The sequence below is a fragment of the Paroedura picta genome, chromosome 18 (genome assembly GCF_049243985.1).
Source record: "Paroedura picta isolate Pp20150507F chromosome 18, Ppicta_v3.0, whole genome shotgun sequence".
Lineage (NCBI taxonomy): Eukaryota > Metazoa > Chordata > Lepidosauria > Squamata > Gekkonidae > Paroedura > Paroedura picta.
The window spans coordinates 14492385-14502012 of NC_135386.1; the positions used below are offsets into that span (position 1 = coordinate 14492385).

Genomic DNA, 9628 nt, shown 5'->3' on the forward strand with positions numbered 1-9628 from the left:
CTTCTTCCGGGTGTTTAGACGGAATTTCTTTTGCATTAATTTCATCCAATTGGTTCTGGTCTCCCTGGGGTAAGAGAGAACAACTCTGCTCCATCCTCTATAAGGCAGCCTTTTAAATACTTGTAGACAGTTCTCAGATCCCCTCTCAGTCGCCTCCTCTCCAGGCTAAACAGACCAAGCTCCCACAAGCCTGGATCCAAGACCATTCCAGAAGACAGGCCTCTCCTGCTTCTCACAAGGACTTCATTGGATGTGTCAGGGTATTGATTTTTACACTAGCATTTGGGGTTGCCTGATCACCATTGGGGCATAGGTGCCTAAGCACTTTGGACATCAAGGTACAGGGTTAAGATCTGGAAATCAGGTCAAAGTCCACCAAGAAACACTTAGATGCTATAGAACAGGGATGAGGCAGTCTACTTCTTGATATCTGCTGGCCATCAATAAAAGCAAAATGCAGCTAGAATGTCATTTCAAAAAAAAGGAAAGAAAACAGAACAGAAAACCCAGGATCTTTGCAGATATTAAAAACACCTCCAGCCTTTATTTATCAGTGCCACATGACTGCTCCCCCAAATGACATTTTTCACAGGCAGCCTTCTTAAGGCTCTTCCCATAGCAATTTCAATGAAAGGCAGGATAAGGAAGTGAAAATTACTGTGCTCGCCGTTGCTATGCACTGTTAAGCAGCACTTATGCTGTTATGTTCCATAAAGTGGCTGCATTTCACAAAGAACACATGACAGTGGCCAGTGTGCAGTGTGGGTCTCAGAAACAACTCCCCCCCCCCGCCAATGCTGCCCTGCTGCCATTTTGTTATCAGCTGTCTTGGGTAAGCCACCAGGCCTCAGCCTGCCAACTGCAAAATGGAAATAAATGTTTCTCTTCAGTGGAATACAGACAAACGGCATACTAAGGATTGTGTTACAGCTCAGAGTTTGATTCCACATTCATGTTTGTTAATCCAGCGGAAGATGACGCACAAGGCTGAAGCATCCCGAAAACTGACTGCAGCCGAGGAAGACTCCTGTTCCACTCCTGAAACTTCCTGGACTCTAGGAAAGCCCTGCAGCATGAGAACATCCATAAACGGACCCTTTGGATTGCAAACACAAAAGCTAATTCAGAACATCTTAAGTCTACGAAAGACCACTCACATATGCCTGCTGCCTTGGTGGCACTTTGAGGGTAGAAAGGTGGGACAAAAATCTGGGTAACAAATGAATAGTTAAAAATCGCATGTTGGCTGCTAAACTGCCATTTGAACCCCCACCCCTCTCCAAGATCCTAGACATTCCACAACAGCCTTTTGGCACAAACACAGAGAGCAACCGAATACTGAAAGGTTTGGTGAAATACAAAAATACTGAATTTAAAAATTCAACACAAGACCTATAGAAGATGCTTCCTTTTTTTGTTTTGTTTTGTTTACCTTTGAGGGGTTTTGGGTGGGGGTTCTGCCAGCAACTTATTGCGAAATTCCTGCCGTACCAAAGAGCTCCCTGAAACCCTGTGAGCCTCACTGAACAAAAACAATATTTGACTCGTTGGCCACAATAGCATCAACACAGCCCGTTGTGCATCCAAGAGGCCTACGACTGTAAGAAAATACTAATCATGGGGAATAATTAATTTTCATGGACCTGCCTAACAAGCATGCAGAAACTGATGCACAAAGGGGGGAAAATCTACATCCAGCTAGAAGTTAATCTATTGTAATGAGTTCACTTGGTCCTAGCTGCCTGGCATTGTTTTCTTATTTCAAAACCTAAATCACCGTGGTGGTTTCTAGAGATCTGCAAGATCTAGTCTCACCAAGCCCTCCTCAGATTTAAGCTTGGGGGGACAACGACAAATTGAGTGTAAATTGTTAAATACATATAATCCAAGCTCATTCCAAGTGCTCTGAACTCTCTTAACTAGCTAACTGCCAACTCACACTAAATCAACCTTTTGCAACGTTTTTTACCATTGAGAAACCCTCTAAACATTCTCTAGAAACCCCAGAAGTGATGCGATCCTGCCAAATATGGTCAGGAAGCACAGTTCATGCCCACCTGGGGGTCCCTCCCCTTTCTGTCCCCTCCAAGCTCTTCACTGGCTATTTCAGGAGGGGACAACAACCATATATGGTCAATATCACGTGATAAATGTGTAACAACATTTTAAAATATATATAAAAATGAATTGGCTCCCATTCATTCAGGAAACCCCTCCAGCCTGTGCTAGAGAATCCCGCTGGTTAGAAAAGTCAAAGTTATAAGAAACCTTCCCTCACTCCTCCACTTCTTCCAACCGGAGCCTACTTAGAAGTAAATGCCATTGTGTTCAATGATGCCTATTCCCAGGTAAATCTCCTTCATGTAGTTAGCTGGTTTCACAGATGGAAAAATTCCCCGCCAGGTGACCTGCTTGATGAGAAATTAGCCATGATGACACAGATGCCAATAATGACAACAAAAAGATCTTTGAATTTTTTAAAAAAGATTTGAGAATCTGAAGTTCTTGGTGTAGTGGTTAGGAGTCCGGACTTCTGATCTGGCGAGCCGGGTTTATTCCGTGCCCCCCACATGCAGCCAGCTGGGTGACCTTGGGCTCGCCACAGCACTGATAAAGCTGTTCTGACCGAGCAGTGATATCAGCGCTCTCTCAGTCTCACCCACCTCACAGGGTGTCTGTTGTGGGGAGAGGAAAAGGAAGGTGTTTGGAAGCTGCTTAGAGACTCCTTCGGGTAGAGAAAATCAGCATATAAGAACCAACTCTTCTTCTTTTATAACATGCACAGACAAAGCATGTGCAAGATAGAGAATCTGATATCAGGTTGGAATTCTATACACCGTACCCCTGAAAACTAAGTCTCAAGCACAAGATCAGGTCCAAGAATCACTCCCACTGAATAGAACCATTTCCCAAATAATTTAGGTCAAATAATCAGCTTCATATAATAGTGTAGAGATTGGTTTATTTACCATATTTGGTGGATGGAAGTCAAGATTAGATAAGGTTTGCACTATGGAATTTATGTAAAGCTAAATAAAGGAGCATGGATGCATCGTTTCACAGCTCAGAAACATGTGGGAAAGATGACCTTGTGGGTTACATCTCACTGACAAATAATTGTTCTCATGCAGTGTGTGTATAAAGGCTCGTTTTTAACCATAATCTGTTGTGTAAAATACTATCAAATGCCATCTTATAATCAATGAATTCTGTATAATGTGGCTCATGAGGCCTGGTGGTACATTTCTTCATCAGGTGATACATTAACAAGCACCGATTCAGGACGGATAATCAAAAAAGCTAGCCCAATGCTCTCCAACAACCTGCCAATATGTAGAGAGGAAACTCCTCATGGCATAAACCAGGGGTAGTCAAACTGCAGCCCTCCAGATGTCCATGGACTACGGTTCCCATGAATGTTGGCAGGTACTCATGGGAATTGTAGTCCATGGACATCTGGAGGGCTGCAGTTTGACCACCCCTGGCATAAACAATGTGATGCTACATTCAACAGCAGTAATTTGGCTAACAAAAACTCATAAAGTAGTAAGAGCACAGAGGATAAGTACTACAGAGCAGCTGTCCCCAACCCCCGGTCTAGAGACCGGGACCGGTCCATAGATCAGTTGGTACCGGGCCGCGGCTCCTCCTTGTCCTCTTCCCCAGTTGCTGCCTCAGGGGCTGCCCTGCCACTCTGCCGTCGGCTCACCTTTGGTGCTCTCCGGTGGCCGCCATGGCTGGGTCTCCCCCTCAGTGTGGCACTGCGCAGCTGCTGCTGGCAGCGCCCCCCAGTGGGCGGCAGGAAGTCAAAGGTGCCAGTGGGAAAGCAAGCAGAGAGGGACTCAGGCAGCGACGATGTCTCTTGGCAAAAGACTACCCCCTTCCCGGGCTTCAGTAAAATTGTCAAGTGTTGACTGGTCCCCGGTGATAAAAAGGTTGGGGATCACTGCTACAGAGCATCACAGATACAGAATTATGTTACGTCTCTGCCTCTTAAGCAGTGTTTTGAGTTCAGAATATCCACGTTTCTTCCATAGCAACAAGGAACCAGGTTTGCAATCACTGCAAAACAACAACAACAAAGGAGTAGAAGGATTAAGAGTGCTGCTAATCTGACATGCCACGATTAAACAGCAATAGGTCTGGTAAGCGTGACAGGGAAAAACAGCCATGGTTCTCAGCTTTTTGGACTCAACTGTAAAAGCCCTGCTGCTACCTGCAGTTCTACTGCAAGGAAAACACATATGCAACTAGACCAGCACAGGATATGAGAAAGGACGTCTTTGTTCTGAAATATCTGGGAAACAGAGTGGCCAAATCCTCTACATTATTCGTCTAAAATCTCCCTCACAAACCCTGGTCCCTGAGCTGCCTTCAGAGGGATGGCAACGGACAACCAGAGATGTTATTTTATCACTGGCACCTTGCAGAAGAAAAGAGGAAGACCCAACATGAGATGGACTCATTCAGTCAAGGAAGTCATGGTGCTTCATTTGCAATACCTGTGAAAGGCTGTCAATGATAGGTCATTCATACATAGGGTCATCGTGAGTGACTTTATGGCACCCAATAGACACACACCTTCCGCGTGATAGATTGAGGTGGGTTGCCATGCTGGTCTGAAGCAGAAGAAGGAGTCCAAGGGCCCCTTTAAGACCAACAAAGTCTAATTTTGGGTATAAGCTTTTATATGCAGGCACACGACTTCAGATAGAGATGTCTGAGTAAGTTTGCATCCACATGAAAGTTTATTTTCCGGCTGGGTTTCTAACCATTATCAACTTCTCTGAGTTTTTCTGTTTGCTTGTTTTGGTTATGTTTTAATTCTGGAGGCCATCACAAGCAGGTTCTCTAGAGGTGACAAAGAAATTTGTCAGATCAATTAAACAGGAAAAGACAAAAGGAGGGTCCCTGTTAGCTATACATGCTTTGAAACTCCAAACTGGATGTATTTGAGCATTTGACTCATCTGTCTGAACCTTCAGGTCAGTTCAGAATGACTGGCTAACGCAAATCACTGGTTACGTGCTGTGCTTTGAGACCCTTTGCACAATGCACAGGGGCCACAGAGGATCCATGAGTGACTCCACGCAACCTCTGGAAGGCTGGAAAGAGTACGCACACCACCATTTTCAAACTCACTATCTAAAAGCTTAAAGGCTACCCGAAAGTCTTCTAGTGCTAGGCACAAGGTCTTGTAGGTTAGGTTGCCTTCTGTTTTAAGAAAATTATAGAATCATAGAGTTGGATGGGACCTCCCGAGTCATCTAGACCAACACACACACACAACCCTATCGCTCACCCGCTGTCACCTGCCATCCCCTTGGACCTTCACAGAATCAGCCTCTCCGTCAGATGGCTATCCAGCCTCTGCTTAAAAATCTCCAAAGATGGAGAACCCACCACCTCTCGAGGAAGCCTGTTCCACTGAGAAACCACTCTGACTGTCAGGAACTTCTTCTGGATGTTTAGACGGAATTTCTTTTGAATTAATTTCATCCCATTGGTTCTAGTACTTCCCTTGATAATGAAGAAACTGGGTGGGAGATTATTCCACCCCATTCCAGCTCTGATTTTGGCAACTTCCAAGGTCTTAATGAACACCGTTTAAGCCATGGAAAGGGAAAGGAACAAGGAGGACATCCTTAAACCCAAGAATTCAGAGAACAAAAGAAACAGCAACAGTTGAAAATGGGCTGAGAAGTCAGTGGAACAAACTCCAGATACACAGCCCTGTCAATCTGTTATTTCAAAAACAAATCAGTGTCATGCGGTATCTCCAGTCAGTTGCTTTAAACTTATTTTAACACATATGCATTTCTAAACTTGTCCCTTTCAGGCGATTAATCTGTTCTACATGTAAGCATTTTGCTTTTTAATATACAGCGGCACCCTGCTGCACACAGGATATCTGGAATGCAGACCTAAAATCTCACACAAAGCTATGTTAGATAACTATTTAACATGAGAACTAAGCAATAGCTATTGCTGAGCTCTGTCTTCTTAAGATACTAAAACAGAGCAGATTTAATCATCTCACTGAATCACAGAAACAGTCCACCCCCTGCCCAGTGCAGGTAATTCACCTCCCACACCTGCTCAACAAGCATGGAGGCATTACATCCATCAAAATGACTGGCTAGTGACTGAAGACCCTGAGGCTATGGCAGTCTGGTCATATCATGAGAAGACGATTTAGTGGAAAAGACAATAATGCAAGGTAAGGTTGAAAGCTAGATGAAAAGAGGAAGACCAAACGTAAGCTGAATTGCCCCAACAAAAGATACCACAGCCTTCAGCTTGCAAGACCTGCGCAAAGCTTTCAATTATAGGGTGCTTTGAAAGCCATTAATCCATGTGGTGTTGGAAAGCACTGTCAAGCTGCATCCAACTTATGGGAACTATGGAGGGCTTTCAAGGCAAGAGATGGACAGAGATGTTTTGCCATTCCCTGCTTCTGAATAGCAACCTGGGACTTCCCTGGTGGTCTGCCATCCAAATCCTAACCAGGGCCACCTCTGCTTAGCTTCTGGGATCTGCCAAGATTCAGCTCGTCTGAGCCATTCAGCTCAGGGTCATTAATTCATGTGGTCTTCTTAAATTATCAAAAAAATAAAAAAGAGAGAAAGAGAGAGAGAGATGAATCATTACATCTCATAAGATCCATGGGATTAAAAAAATTAAGCAATTCAATTCTGATGGGTAGAAAGGATTTGGGAAGTAATGGATAGCAATGTATGATCAGGACAAGAAGAAAAGAGAAAGTTGAAGCGGGGTGGGGGGGTCTCACATAACTCAGAAATACAAACTGTACAGCTGATACTAAAGATGGGAAAGAACAGTCACTCAAGAGATTGGAAGAGAGAAAGGACAGAAGAGAGAAATATCAGGGATCTGGACAACAGCTTCTTTTTCAGCAAGGACTGAAGAGGTGGGAGGAACTATGGGCAGAGCACACAGTAGGATGTGGGTGTCCTTTCACGTTCCACAGGAGAACGTGATAAAATGGTTCAGGAAGGCCGTCTCTAGCGCAGAAATGACAGCAGGATGACAAGGTCAGGATCGCTCATTGTAGAGCGACAGAATCTGAAAGGGATGATGGGAACATCTGCACACAAGCACCCCTCATCCCAGAGTCAGAAAACTTTGGCTGCATTTTCTTCCTTCTGCTGGACAGCATCCCTATCTTGAGATCGGAAACAAAATGAAGGCGGATTGAGTGGAACCCTCCTCCTCTCTGAAAATAGGTATTCTTCAATACCTGTTCTTTTCCAAAAGAGTTTTGTGTCAGGAAGGAATCAATGTGGAGGAGCACACATCTTCTTCCTCCCCCTCACAATCTCTTTTCCCACCCCAAATCTTCTCAGGCCAGCCAGCAAATTACTTCCCAACCTAATCCTTGTATTTTTCTTTTAGGAAAAACTTGCTTTTGGCTCCCCTCTCAGTTATGTTAATGAGATTCTGCTTAACTATCCCACATCCAGACTCGGGGGAGATTGGTTAAATAGCACCCTGTCCACACCATTATCCACCTTCATTAAAATATCTGCCATCTCCAAGAATGACTCAGCCTCATCTCCACCTTCCCATCTCCCATCCTGAGTTCCACCCCCTCCACTCTTCCTAAAACAAGCCATGCACACCCACCCTCTCCCACCCACCCTCTCCCACCCACCCTCTCCCACCATTGCAAGGAAGACCAACAACACTTTATTCTCACAACAGCTCTGAAGAACTGGAGGTCACTTCTGATGACAGCTGGTACACATTTTTGTTAGCCTTTGAAGAGTCACAAGACTCCCATTGTTGTCACTGCAACAATGGCTCCAATCTGCAAAACCTCATGCTGAAACATATATAAGTCATAAAAGTGCCACAATTATATTTATTACCAACCTACCACTAATCTCTCTGCCCCCTTACACACAGCTGCCATCTTTGGTTCTTATGGTTGTCACAATTGTGTGCCAGCAAGTCACAGCTGACTGTCAGCAATCCCAGGACCACTGTGATTTCAAGGCAAGAGATGGTTTTGCCATTGCCTTCCTCTGCATAGCAACCCTGGATTTCCTTGGTGGTCCCCCGGGGTTGACCCTGGAGAACGTCAAAGGATCCCAGAGGAAGGAGTCGGCTGCAGTAAAACACAAGAAACCTGGGGCAAACTGAAAGAGGTAACAGCAGCAGAAGCTTTCACCCATGAGGGTTCACGGAAGCACCAGCCATGGTGATGACACACAGCTTACTAGGAAGCAAGAAGCAATGACAGCAGAAAAGCTTACTGCTGCTTAAAGAGGCACTAGGAATACAATCTTGAAGATACCAGAGTTGGAGGGGCGAGATGTGTTAGGCTGATCCTGCATTGAGCAGGGGGTTGAACTAGATGGCCCAACTCTATGGTTCTATGGACAGATCTTTATCCTGGAAGTTTTAGGCTGATCCTGCACTGAGCAGGGGTTGGACTAGATGGTCTGCATGACCCGTTCCAACTCTGATTCTATGGACAGATCCTTTTCCTGGAAGCTTCAGGCTGATTCTGAATTGAGCAGAGGGTTGGACTAGATGGCCCCTTCCCACTTTATGGTTCTATGTTTCTATGGACAGATCCTTATCCTGGAAGCTTTAGGCTGATCCTGTACAGAGCAGACAGTTGGACTAGAAGGCCTGTGTGGCCCCTTCCAACTCTATGGATCTATGGACGCTCTAGGCCGATTCCACATTAAGCAGAGGGTTGGACCAGACATCCTGTATGGCCCCTTCCAACACCAGAATACTACGTGAGGCAAAATAAACTCAAATCCCACTGAAATACCCTTTGTTAGGACCAAGCAGCACAGCCCAAATCAGCACGTGAGCTTTTACATCTTCCTGAAACTCTTCTGCAGGCAAGACCTTGGGTGTGTGTGTGGGGGGGGGGGGGGACGAGTGGGGAAGAAAAGGCCGGCCAAGAGTTCAGGCGCTCTAGAAAGGCTGCATGCTGGCTGGTGTCACCCCGGCTGGTCCTAACCAAAGGGCTTCCTGCCGCTCTGGTGGGGCTGCCTCCAACCTCTTCCCAGACAGGGGCAAGAGAGAAATAATAATAATAATAGTAATAATAGTAATAATAATAGTAATGAGTCGTTGCTGCCAGGAGGAGAAAAGGACCCCGATGCTCTAAGGGGGAAGGGGCCGTTTAAAAGGCCAGCATCCCCTGCTGAAGCCCCCTCCCTCGCTCGGGGTCCCACGAGCATGCGTGCCTCCCACCCCCACCTCCCTCCCCCCGCAGCAGCTGCTTCCCTCCCCCCCCCGCTGGTGGCCTAAGCCCCTCCCCCCCGGCGGCCGTTACCTGTCCGTCTTTCCGCCTCTCCTCCGGGCCCGGCCTCGGCCGCCCCACTCCCGCTGGCCGGGGGGCGGAAGCGGCCGAAGGGGGAGAGGGCGGGCGGGGGAGGGGGCGGGAGGCGCGGCCACGGCGGGGCAGGGCACCGGGGGGCGGCGGGCGACACTTTGCCCTGACTGACGGACGGGCTGACTGGATGGAGCGGCGCCTCCTCACGGCGGGGTCACCGGGCGGGGGCTGACCCCGGCGCTCGGCCAATCCGCGGCCGCGCTCGCCTCCGGGCCCCGCCCCCGGCCCGCCCTCGCGCCGCAACCC

The 9628-nt window shown here is 46.9% G+C and overlaps 1 protein-coding gene across 1 annotated transcript in view; it reads right to left on the reverse strand.

The window, feature by feature from the left end:
• ASB7 (ankyrin repeat and SOCS box containing 7) overlaps window positions 1–9567 on the reverse strand; it is a 46235-nt gene extending 36668 nt beyond the window's left edge. Inside the window, exon 1 of the mRNA XM_077317283.1 lies at window positions 9323–9567. The gene's annotated coding sequence lies outside the window, so the exon portion shown is untranslated. The remainder of the gene's footprint in view (window positions 1–9322) is intronic.
• Window positions 9568–9628: the final 61 nt, after the last annotated feature.